The 13,156-nt window shown below is 39.1% G+C and overlaps 1 protein-coding gene across 3 annotated transcripts in view; it reads left to right on the top strand.

The window, feature by feature from the left end:
- The window catches only part of RELN (reelin), a 579,194-nt gene that overhangs the window by 262,495 nt on the left and 303,543 nt on the right, over window positions 1-13,156 (top strand). The window lies entirely within an intron of this gene.

Below are 13,156 nucleotides of genomic sequence, written 5' to 3'. Positions count from 1 at the left end.
GCGGGTGCCTGGGTGGCTCAGTCAGTTAAGTGCCTGACTCTTGATGTCGGCTCAGGTCTGTGATCTCGTTGTTCGTGAATTTGAGCCCCATGTCAGGCTCTGTGCTGATGGTGTGGAGCCTGCTTGTAATTCTCCCATTCCCTCTCTCTTTGCCCCTCCCCTGCTTGCTCTTTCTCTCTCTCTAAATAAATAAATAAACATTAAAAAATATTTTAAAAATAAATAAGAAGGTAGTATGAAAACTATTTTCATCTTGAGGTTTTGGAAGGCATTTCTGGGATACAAGTGGTTTAAGAATACTCTGGAAAATGTTAAATAGTGAAAACATGTTGCAATAGTCAAGCAAATGCTTTAGCTTATTTACTTTTATTCTTGCTGTTAACTGATTTGATTTCTGAGATAAATCTTTCCTATGCTAATGTTTATCTTGACCATTTATTATTATCACCTCATCATCTTTTTCGAAGTGTTTCTTACAATAATTTACCAGTTAGTTATAAATTCACTTAACTTTATATAGTAAGCATAACACAGACAGATCATTCATGTATTCCACATTTACTGTAAGGCCATTTATGTCAAGTACTAAGTACCAATATATAAAAAGAGATAGATTAAAATCCTTATGTCTGAGGTACACATAGCCTAGTATAGAAGAAGCAGTTCAAATTAACTTAAAAAAAAATTTGCTGAGCACCTATCCTGTGTCAACAGGGCCAGACTAAGAAATGTGAGCACCTAAAGCAGGCTAATAGCTCAGCATTTCATCAGATTCACAATCCTTCAGGGCTCATTGAAGTATCTACTGGAGGCAGAGAGAACATGATCTTTTTAATAACAAAAATTGTACGTTTTTTGTTGTTTATAATCAAGGATCTATTACTTGTGGTTTTCTGAACCAGGAAAATTGCTGATAAAGCTCACTTGAAGCCATTTAGAAGTTAGACAATAAAAAGTCCTTTATCTTGATACACAACACTCCTCCGTTCAGTTTTAGAAGTGTAGCATGTGAGTTGGGAGCTTTTGACAGATGTTTGACACCTGGGTATAATCCTTCTTGATATATGAATCAGTCCACTCAGCCTTCCATTACTCTAATATTCTGTGATCACTCGAGAAGTTTGGCATTTCTGCTGCTTTTAATAGCTAATAAGAGCAATCCTTTTGCATGCTGACAAAACAGAGCATGGTTTTATCTGCTTGGAGGTGGCTTCTCTCTCTAGACCCACTTTGTTGTTGATTTACAAAGCAAAGAAAGATAAAACTCTGCCAGGGATAAATGTTTGCCTCTCTTTAGTGTTATATATCCTCTAACTATCAGTGCTTTTTCACTAAAATGATTATTCATTATTGGAATGCGGTATCACATAGCAATTATTGAAAACACTGTGAGCATCAGAGTTCCCGCTACATTTGGTGGAATTGGGTGGAGTGCACAGGACGTCTCCAGTGATCCTTGGTGCCCTCAGCCACCACACACTCTGCTTGCAAGTGATGCCATACATCCTCAACGTGCAGCTCTGTGGCCCCCAGGTCTAGACCCCCTCAGGCCTTGTCTGTGGCTGCCTGGCTTTCTAGCGCACCCGTCTACAGTGCCTGGTGGAGCTGCATGTGGATGATGTTGATCTTGGTCTCACTGTCCTGCAGCATGTGCCAGACCTTCAGCAGCAGCCTCTAGTCCTTGGTGCCACCATTGCTGTGTGTCTGGATCATGTTTTCTAGCCCCTGGCTTCACCTTCAGCTGTATGGCCAGATGAATGTAGACCATCTATGCATTGCCAAATTTCCACATATGCAGGCAATAGTGATTACACATCATAACCCACATCTCTTCTGGGAAGCTGGTGAATTTCTTTTGATGTGTATAGTAAGACACTCCCAGAGATCACAAACATAAAATTGTTGTGAAAAAATTACCTAGTTCAGAAAAGAGGACTAAGTGGAGTTATGGTTTTAGGCCTTGTCTCAAGTCAAACTACTTCAAGTCAAATTCATAAGTTATTCGTTGGGTTTCCATTCCTGAAATCTCTTTTGCACACTAAAAATATAAAAATTGATTATAGAAATAGAACACAAATGCATACCTTTATTTATTTATTAATGATTATTTATTTATTTTGAAAAAGAGCGAAAATGCACACTATTAGGAGAGGGGCAGAGCGAGAGGGACAGAGAGAATCCCAAGCAGACTCTTCACTGTCAGCACAGAGCCCAACGTGGGGCTCTAACTTTAAGAACCGTGAGATCATGACCTGATCTGAAATCAAGAGTCAGGTGCTTGGGCCGCCTGAGTGGCTCAGTCGGTTAAGTATCCAACTTTGGCTCAGGTCATGATCTCACAGTTGGTGGGTTCAAGCCTCATGTTGGACTCTGTGCTGACAGCTCAGAGCCTGGAACCTGCTAAGGATTCTGTGTCTCCCTCTCTCTCTGCTTCTCACCCACTCATGCTTTCTCTCTGTCTCAAAAATAAATAAACATTTAAAAAGTCAGACACTTAAACGACGGAGCCACCCAGGCGCCCCTCAAATGTATACCTTTAAAACTACTATGTGTAAACACAAAGAGTGTAAAATCTCTGTTATAAACACCATTTTGGGGGGCACCTGGGTGGCTCAGTCAGTTAAGCCTCTGACTTCGGCTCAGGTCATGGTCTCACTGTTTGTGGGTTCAATCGCTACATCTGGCTCTGTGCTGACAGCTCAGAGCCTGTAGCCTGCTTCAGATTCTGTGCCTCCCTCTCTCTCTGCCCCTTCCCTGCTCTCCCTGTCTCTCTCAAAATAAATAAACATTAAAAAAAATACCCTTTTGGGAGAAATTTTTCTGCATAGGCTGAATCTAATGATAATTGTATAGAAAATGGCTTTTTTCTTACTGTAAGCTCCAACTTTTTTTCATTTTTCTTTTTGTTTTTTATTTTCACTTGCTTTCCTTTCCTTTTTTCTTTTTCTCCCAGGGACTTTCAAATCACATTCAAAGTTGGAATTATCTTTTGGAAAATTCCTATTGCTGATTTAATATGCCAAATGCTTCCAAAAGTCTTTGAATTGAATAAGAAAGATCATTCATGGCATCTTTTTCAGTGATGCCTTGCTTGTTTTTTAATGGAGATTAACCTCCTGTTATAAACAATAAACTTTCCTTTCAATGATTTCTGCTAGATTATTTGGAAAAATATTTCATGCTTCTATATCAGTGCTTGTAATTTCATCCCAGAGATCTAATTATAGGCTAACTACTTCTCTCCTTAAAGAGATAAAAAACATCATTTGTTTGCACTAAAAGGTCCTTATTTAATGTCTCGACTGAGCTTGTTGTTAAAATTCCAAAGACAGACAATGCCTTTGACAAAATTCTTGCCAGATTCAGAGATATATGGATTCGCAGCATCTTATACACTCAGGCAATCAATTCTTCTTTAACCTAATTAACTGCCCAGGGTGTTAATCTTTTCACTACAGATTGCAGGGGTTTAGTCTTGGTGAATTTGGAAGGCATCAACCTTGGTTTTGTGTTGGTTAAGGTTATTAGGCAGTCATGAATATGAGTTTGTTACTTACCATGTTATTTGAATTTATAGTAGGAATGTCTGCCTGAAGAGAGGCCTGGGCTGCCAAATGAGTCATCATATGTTAGGAAGTTCCTAGGTGAGACGTATGGAAATAAGCTGTGCTTTCCTTGGAGAAGGTGTCTAACACCATCTGAGATATCCAAGGAGCCTTTATAAGGGCAAGAGATTCTTGAATACATTTAGAGGATGAATAAGAGTTTTGGCAAGAGACTTCCATGCACAGGGGATAGAATATGAAAACTCCTGGCCCGTGAGAGAAGTCATGCCTTCTGGAACTTGTGAAAAGCATTCTATGACTCAGTTACAGAGTTTAGTGGGAGATGAGGCATGGATCAGATCCTGAGGAATCTTTTAGACCATTCTAAGGAATTTGACAGATCCTTTAAGTCATAGAGAGCCACAGAAGGATATCAAGCAATTTTAGCAAGAAAATTGGCACAGTGTGAAAGTTGGATTGGCATGGGGGTCAATCTGGAGGGGGTTTCCAATCAAGAGAGGGTTGCAATTTATCAGATGACAAATTATCAAATCCTGAATTAAAACAGTGGCTGTGAAGATGGAGAAGAAGGGTAAATTTGAGAGTTAATAAATAAAATTGACAAAATTTGCCAGTAAAAGAGGAAGTAAATCTAGGATTCATTTTTTTTTTTTACTTAAATGATTGGGATAAAGTTTGTATTTTACATGCATTAGGGAATATAGCTGTCCTAGAGTTGTATATTGCCTACATGCAGAATCCATTTATATATACACACACACACACGTATTAAATTATAAAATAAAATGAAACAAAAATGTAACTATTTAGAAAAGAAGTTCTTGTGAGTTGGCACAAGCCTGCTGTAGTGCACCTCTGCTACTATGCACTGCACTGCTCTGGGAAGCACTCCTGTCGGTGCAGACTGCATCCACCATGTCTTTGTCCGTGTGTGTACATGCTCATGTGTGCTCACTTAACTCGGAATCATGGGGTCATAGGGCTGTAGAGCTTCAAGGAGATTTTTTTTTTTTTTACAGCAAATCAGGAAATTAACCTGACAGGTTAAGTTACCTCCCAAAGTCACAGACTTAGTTTTGTTTTGATTAAAACTCTGTATGTTGGGGCACCTGGGTGGCTCAGTCAGTTAAGTGTCCGACTTCGGCTCAGGTCATGATCTCACAGTTTGTGAGTTCGAGCCCCGTGTCTGGCTCTGTGCTGACAGCTCGGAGCCTGGAGCCTGCTTCGGATTCTGTGTCTCCCTCTCTTGCTGCCCCTCCCCCACTCACGCTCTGTCTCTCTCTCTCTCTCTCTCTCTCTCAAAAATAAATAAACACTCAAAAAAATTAAACCCCACAAAACTCTATATGTCAATTTTAGTAGTTAGCTTTGCTGAGTTACTATTAACCGATGATTTATTGGCCCTATTTGAATGATATTATTTATATATGTTCTTTGTCTTACTAATGAAAATTCTACCTTGATCAGAAAATAGGATTCAGCCGTGTATTTGGTGGTCTTTAAGAACACATAGACTTTGTGATTGCTGGGTAGTGAACATTAATGCTGAAAGGTGTTTGAGGAAATATTTATACATTTGACAGAGGGAAGAATGGTATGGTTTAGGAATAAAAGATATAATTTTAAAATGAGAACAGTAAAACTTTGAAAAGCAAAAGCATTGTTAAAATGTACACAAACTTTTACCATTTTGCAATGGTCTTGGCACAGCTTGAGAGTTTAATATAAAAAAATTTCTCCCTGAAATTATTCATTACTCCTTTTATATGTTTTAAAGAATTTGGTTGTTTTTTGTTTGTTTGTTTTAATAAGGGTCAAGCTGTGTCCACAACCTAATTAGCAGTAATAGGCTGATGAAAAGGGGACAAGAATCTTTGCAAGTGAACTGATTCCTTTGAATATCAAATTTACCAAATTCAGACCACCTCTCTCCTTTCCCATGTCCCACATATTTAGTAACATTTCCTGGTGGGCGGTTAATGTCAGATCACTGATGAATGAATGACCTTCCAGCTGTGAATGGATAGGACACAGTAACATACCAGACCTCAGTAAAGCAGGAGAGGATTGTGGGAAAAGTAACCTGCTACTGGAAGTCAAGCACATTGCCCTACCTTTAAAAATGATTCTTTAAGTAATTTGTAAGCAAAATGATTCATGAAATAAAGAAACAATATGCCTGGGTAGGCATTGTAACAACTATATTAAAACCCCATTCTGTTCCTTTTTTGGAAACTGGATCGCAATGTTGCACATTGGAAGTGAATTGTGAACTGAAAAGTATAATTTTGATTCCCTCAAATGTTGAAGTCATTTTGACCTGTGCCTGATGGGGCATAATTTCCTTTTAATTAACTATTCCTACTATTCCAGAAGCTTGAAATTTATTTAGGTAGAGAGACTATACCTGAAGAGTGAATATTATTAAGATCTTCAACTAATAATTGTTATTAACCCTGTCTTCATGTTGGAAATCTGAAGCCTAGAGTGATCAAAGAAATTGTACAAATTCAGATAGCTCATAAATAGCAGCTCACTACTTTCTTTTTTTAACGTTTATTTATTTTTGAGACAGAGAGCATGAACAGGGGAGGGGCAGAGAGAGAGGGAGACACAGAATCTGAAACAGGCTCCAGGCTCTGAGCTGTCAGCACAGAGCCCGACACGGAGCTCGAACCCATGAACTGTGAGATCATGACCTGAGCTGAAGTTGGACGCTTAACCGACTGAGCCACCCAGGCGCCCCGCAGCTCACTACTTTTTAGATGATGGTCTTCTTGGGGCGCCTGAGTGGCTCAGTCAGTTGATCGTCCAACTCTTGATTTTGGCTTCAGTTGTGGGCCCAAGGTCATGGGATCAAGCCCTGCGTCTGGCTCCGCAGTGAGCATGGAACCTGCTTGGGATGCTCTCTCTCTTCCTCCACCCCTCTCCCCACACACGTTTCCTCTCTTTTTAAAATAAAATACAAAAATAATTCAGGTCTTTCCGATTCCAGACACTGAGCTTCAACATCGTGCCTCAGCTGGATATACACTAATTCTTAAATGGCTGGGGCAGGCAGCTGCTCTAGGAGTTCAGTTAAAATCAGATTCTGGAATGTTTTTTTAAATTCATAACAATGGCTATTTCAGGCTCTGAATATGGTGATCATAATGAACTTTCTTCATTTGGTAGAATCTATAGAGCTTTCAAATTATAGACTGTAACAGCCCAAAGGAATTTTAAAATTACTTACTTAATAGGGATTCTTGTTGGCAAACTTGCTCTAGAAATATCTGCATCTCCTAAGAAGATGATAAGTACTTACTAGAAACTTATTTAATAAATTTGGTCTGCTCCTCAGAACAGTGAACAATGAGGATTTTTTGACCTCTTCTGAAAAATTACTGCTACTTAGGGAGAATTAAGTGAAAGTAGTGCCAACATAGTTATTAGCACCACAAATTTGATAGATGTGCCCCTAAAAGAACACTATAAATTATGCTAAAATAATTCTGAGAATGAATAAGGCCTGTCACCATCTATCATAGCTGTTTATTTTTATAAGAAAAATATAACGTGGATTAAAAATTGGAGGGCAATTTTTGAGTCTTTCAACTCTGCTTTTAGCAATTTTTGAATATGTGTAATATATGTAAATATATTTTAATTTTAAATGTATAAGTTTATGTTAATATATATTTAGATGTATTTTATACTTATGTCTATTTATCTTTATGTAAATATATATATATATATCCATAGATTTGAAATAAGTGCTACAATTCTATAGGTAAACCACCATAAATTATTTCATACTTCTAAATATATTCAAAGTGAGCTTGCCATTATTGACTTTGGCCACATCCTGGGAGTGTAGAGCAAACATCTCATGGCATAAAGCAATGGAACTGTTTTCTTGCTGGTCACCTGGGTTCTGGTCTTTCTTCTCCCCAAGATACAATGTGAATATGTAGGCCCTTACAGTGATTAACCATATACCTACCATAGGGTTGGGCACCTTTATATTAAAATGTTATCTAAGGGGTTTAAGAGCTTTTATATATATATATATATATATATATATATATATATATATATATATAGTGACACACATGATAATTACCTTCACCATGTGTTTGTCCTGTGTATCCCTCCAGGGTTTGGGCAGTGGCATAGATGAGGTTGGCATCCTGTGCCCTTGTCTTTGGTAGAGATCAAGACAGACATGAGGGATCGTGGGGGCTGTTGGAGGAAATACGACTCAGAGTTGAAAGGGGACTGTGGTGATGGTGAGCTGATTAGAAGCCAAGGGACTCACAAAGTACTGTAGGAGAGGTGATCAAGAGAAATGCTATTTTTTACAACTGAAACCAATATAACACTGTATGTTAACTATACTGGGATTAAAATAAGAGAGAGAGAAATGCTATTTAAATGTTTTTAAAATGTATATTTATTTATTTTGAGAGAGAGAGAGAGAGAGAGCAGTGCATGCACAAGCAGGAGAAGGGCAGAGAGAGTGGGAGAGAGAGAATTGCAAGTAGGCTTTGCACTGTCAGCACAGAACACAACATAGGCTTTGAACTCACGAACCGTGAGATCATGACCTGAGCCAAAATTAAGAGTTGGACACTCAACTGACTAAGCCAACTAGGCTCCCTGAGATTTCTTTCTTTCTTTCTTTCTTTCTTTCTTTCTTTCTTTCTTTCTTTCTTTCTTTCTTTCTTTCTTTCATTTCTTTCTTTCTCTCTCTCTCTCTTTCTTTCTCTCTCTCTTTCTCTCTTTCTCTCTCTCTTTCTGTCTCTTTCTTTCTTTCTTTCTTTTTCTTTCTTTCTTTCTTTCTTTCTTTCTTTCTTTCTTTCTTTCATTTCTTTCTCTCTCTCTCTTTCTTTCTCTCTCTCTTTCTCTCTTTCTTTCTCTCTTTCTCTCTCTCTTTCTCTCTCTTTCTTTCTTTCTTTCTTTCTTTCTTTCTTTCTTTCTTTCTTTCTTATTCTCAAGTTAGTTAACATACAGTGTAGTCTTGGCTTCAGGAGTGATTCATCACTTATGTACAACACCCAGTGCTCATCCCAAGTGCCCTCCTTAATGCCCATCACCCATTTTCCCCATCCCTATTAACCCTCAGTTTGTTCTCTGTATTTGAGAGTCTTTTATGGTCTGCCTCCCTCTCTGTGTTTTTATCTTGTTTTTCCTTCCCTTTCCCTATGATCATCTGTCAAGTTTCTCAAATTCCACATATGAGTGAAATCATCTGTCTCTGACTTACTTTGCTTGGCATAATACCCTCCAGTTCCATCCACGTTTTTGCAAATGGCAGGATTTGCTATTTTTAAAGACAACCCCCATAGAGTTGCTGGCCAAGTGGCTAAGTTTCCAACTAGAAACAGAAAAGAAGTTTGTCCAAAAGGAGGTTAAATAAAAGGGTTTAGCTATGGACTGAGGGTTAGAAGAGACACAAGCCATAGGGCACATGAATTTAAAGATCAGGCCCAGGGGCACCTGGGTGGCGCAGTCGGTTGAGCGTCCGACTTCAGCCAGGTCACGATCTCGCGGTCCGTGAGTTCGAGCCCCGCGTCGGGCTCTGGACTGATGGCTCAGAGCCTGGAGCCTGTTTCCGGTTCTGTGTCTCCCTCTCTCTCTGCCCCTCCCCCGTTCATGCTCTGTCTCTCTCTGTCCCAAAAATAAATAAACATTGAAAAAAAAATTAAAAAAAAAAAAAAATAAAGACCAGGCCCAGAAAGTAGGCTTTCCCTCTGAAAAAAGAGTGAAAACTACCTTCAGATCTTTAAACCAGATCAGTGACAATGTAATGTAATGGTTAAAAGCAAGGACTCTAGGGCACCTAGGTGGCTCATTTGGTTGAGCGTGAGACTTTGGCTCAGGTCATGATCTCACGGTTTGTGAGTTCAAGCTCCACATCAGGTTCACTGCTGTCGGTGCAGAGCCTGCTTCAGATCCTGTGTCCCCCTCTCTCTCTGCCCCTCCCCTGCTCACTCTCTCTCTCTCATTCTCTCTCTCAAAAATAAACAAAACAAAAGAAAAAAAGAAAAAAAAAAGCAAGGCCCCTACACTTACACTGGTTGAATTTAAATCCTGGCTTTACCACTAGTTGTGTGACATTCGGCAAATCACACAATAATTCTGTGTCCCAGGAAAATGGGAATAATCATATCTACCTTATAGAGTTGTGGTCAGGATTAACGGAGTTAATTTATTAGAGCCTATATATATATATATACATGTATATATATATGTATATATATATATATATACATGTATATATATATAATATATATATATATATACACATGTATATATATACACTTAGCAGTCACGTTGTTATTCCTAGTTCGACTTTTCACAAGCAGAGAATTTCAGATAATGACATTGGGCACGTGGGGTGCTTCTCAAGCCAGTTTCTAATTGCTGAGCCCTTCCTTCAAACAACATTAAATTATTAGAACTTATGAAGCCCAGATGCTCTGGTTGAAGTGGTGGTGCCTGGAGCGCCCCCTGCTGCCTCTCCCTCAGACTCCTGTGGAGACCCCTAGGCACTACTCTGGAGCACATTTTGAAGACTTGGAAAGAATGGAACCTTGGATCAGGTCCTATCTGCCATTAATAGGCTGTGTGACCCTCAACATGTTCTTACTGGGCCTTAGTGCCCTGACCCATGCACCGTAAGGAGCTAGATTAGTTCAGTGGTTTTCAAATTCTGCCACTGTAAAACCCTAAGAGTTCCTGAGAAGTGTACCAGGAGGTTTTGGGGAATGAGTGACGAGGATCATGCTGGATGAGGCGAGGGAACCCAGTGACTTCAAAAGCTAGGAATATAGGAACATGTTGAGATTTCATATATTTGTTTAAAGAGTAAGTACCACTGCTAAAGAAATTTTGACCAAATGATAAAAGTGCCTTCAGTTTCAATTATTCCCTAGTCCCTCAGAAATGTACTCATCAGACCAAAGTAGCAGAAGTGAAAGCATGCATGAAAACAACAAATACTAAATGTGAGGAAACTGAGTATTGGGAATGTGGTATGGACTATTCATAAGGTGCTGTGCAGTGACCAGGGTATTTCAGTATCTCTGATATCTAGGGAGAAGGCAAAACCTCTGTGACCTGATTTTTTTCTGGGTACTTTGGCCTCATTGTGTTTATGGGAACATAGACTGGCACAATGATAACTAAGTTTGTGGATCAATAAGAAATACTACAATAGGGATGTTGTATACTCACGATCAGAAGACAACTAAAGTGAACACTTGAACACTGTATGTTGTAAGACTTTTCTTGGTGGTTAATGATGTCAGAAAATATGTTCTTTCCAAAGCAAATTTCAATTAAAGTTTTCCATTTGTGATTGCTGTGTTGCTATTAGAAGTGAGTGTGAACTCAGAAGCTCTTGACTTGATTGAGATTTGACAATGAAATGTATTTAGATAAATCAAGTTTCCATGTCCCCTCTGGGCATAAAACCTGCAATTGATTAGTGAGTCCATAGGCCATGTTTGTGGCTTGGATTAGCACTATATTTAGTCCTCTTCATTTTCAGTTTGCTAATGGCAAAGGAAAACCTATAAACACATGTGAATATATAGTGTGGTAACTTCTGTTTATTAGTAATTTTGATAATGATTAATTTTTTTAATGTTTATTTTTTGAGAGAGAGACGGGGGGGGGGGGGTGTTGGGGTGGGAAGGGAAGGGTGGAGAGAGAGGGAGACACAGAATCCGAAGTAGTGCCCAGGCTCTGAGCTGTCAGCACAGAGCCGGACGCGGGGCTCGAACTCACAAACTGTGAGATCGTGACCTGAGCCAAAGTCGACGCTTAACCGACTGAGCCACCCAGACGCCCCAATTTTGATTAATATGTGACAACAAGGGCTGATTACATTATAAACGTCACATACAGTGTGAAATGAAGGCAGCCCAGTAATTTTTCTTTCCAATTTTGTCTCCTTCCCACCATTCAAAGCTCTCACTATTATGCCATTGTGTATGTGTAATATTTTTTCTGTTTCACTGCTGAAATATGTTAGCTTGGAGCAGCATCACCCATTAACACTTCAGCGTGGCTTGGTTTGTCAGATTACTTGTAGAGAGTTGGGTCCTGGGAGCTGACACTAGGGGATAGTAACAGTTCAACAGGGAATAAAAATCAGAAAGGTCTGCAGAATGGAGAAGGAAGGTACATCCACATAGAGACCAGAGTGGGGAATGTTGGGAGCCAGGAGGTCCCATGGGCCCCACAAAGGACAAGATGTTGACTGAGAGGTACACAAATGGAGGGGAAATACAGAGGCCAAACTTTGCCCTCTGCAGATTTTGCAGTGCCTTGTACATAATCCATCTTCAGTAAATGATGGCTGAATCAAATTATTTTTTGTCCTAAGGTGGTTTTGGTAGAATGAAAGTTGAGATTTAATGTTAATATTTTTTCAGTTACAAAAAAGATTTTTGTATGGCTTATTTTCTAAAATCAATTTCCTTGAAGAGACATGATTTTCTGTTTTAAGTTTGTTCGAACAATACATTTTGTGCCAGAGAAGTACTTTTTAAGGAAAAATACTTCAAATATAAAGCATAAATAATTCTTCCTTTAATAAGACAGTTCCTATTATAGCCACTGAATAACACATCTGCTACAGGGATGTTATTTTTTTCACCAATATATGTGCACGGCTCTGATTAGAGGCGGGAAAAGATGCACATCTACTTCAAATGATGAATTAGACCCAGTAGGGAGAAAAGATGTATTTTATTATGATGTATCTTATTATTATAAGATGTATTTTATTACAGAACCTCTGAATAGCCCTTTAAAAATACTTCTAAAAAATGTAAAATCTTGGGGCGCCTGGGTGGCTCAGTCAGTTGAGCAACCGACTTTGGCTCAGGTTATGATCTCACTGCTTGTGAGTTCGAGACCCATGTCAGGCTCTGTCCTGACAGCTCAGAGCCTGGAGCCTGCTGTGGATTGTGTCTACCTCTCTCTCTGCCCCTCCACTGCTCATGCTCTGTCTCTCTCTCTTTCTCAAAAGTAAATAAACATTAAAAAATAATAAAATTAAAAATAAAAAATATAATTCTCTGTCTAAACTCTCTATGTGTTATGGTGACTGTTGATTTCAGAAAAGAAAGTACATTAGGAGCATCTTTCTCCTGTGTTAGTATCCTTATTGCTTCACAAAACATTTTATACCAGTCTCCTGAGGAAGAAATTTTAATCAGCATCCTTTCCATACCTTTTCTTCTATCCAGGATTTGCTCATATCTGCAGTTTTCAGAATAAGCACACGAATGTTACAATATCTTTACAAAGTAAAACCGGAAGATAATTATTTTTTTTTAATTTTTAAAAATTTTTTGAGAGACAGAGCATGAAGTGGGGGGGGAGGGGGTGGGCCAGAGAGAGAGAGAGGGAGACACAGAATCCAAAGCAGACTCCAGGCTCTGAGCTGTCAGCATAGAGCCTGACTTAGGGCTCGAACTCACAAACCATGAGATCATGACCTGAGCATAAATTGGAAGCTTTACTGACTGAGCCTCCCAGGTGCCCCTAAACTGGAAGATAATTCTCAACCCAGGTGCCTTGGGTTAAGCCTT

The sequence above is a fragment of the Acinonyx jubatus genome, chromosome A2, assembly GCF_027475565.1.
Source record: "Acinonyx jubatus isolate Ajub_Pintada_27869175 chromosome A2, VMU_Ajub_asm_v1.0, whole genome shotgun sequence".
In the NCBI taxonomy this organism is placed as follows: domain Eukaryota; kingdom Metazoa; phylum Chordata; class Mammalia; order Carnivora; family Felidae; genus Acinonyx; species Acinonyx jubatus.
Note: the sequence above shows the minus strand (reverse complement) of the source record. Positions and strands in the feature narration are given on the sequence as shown.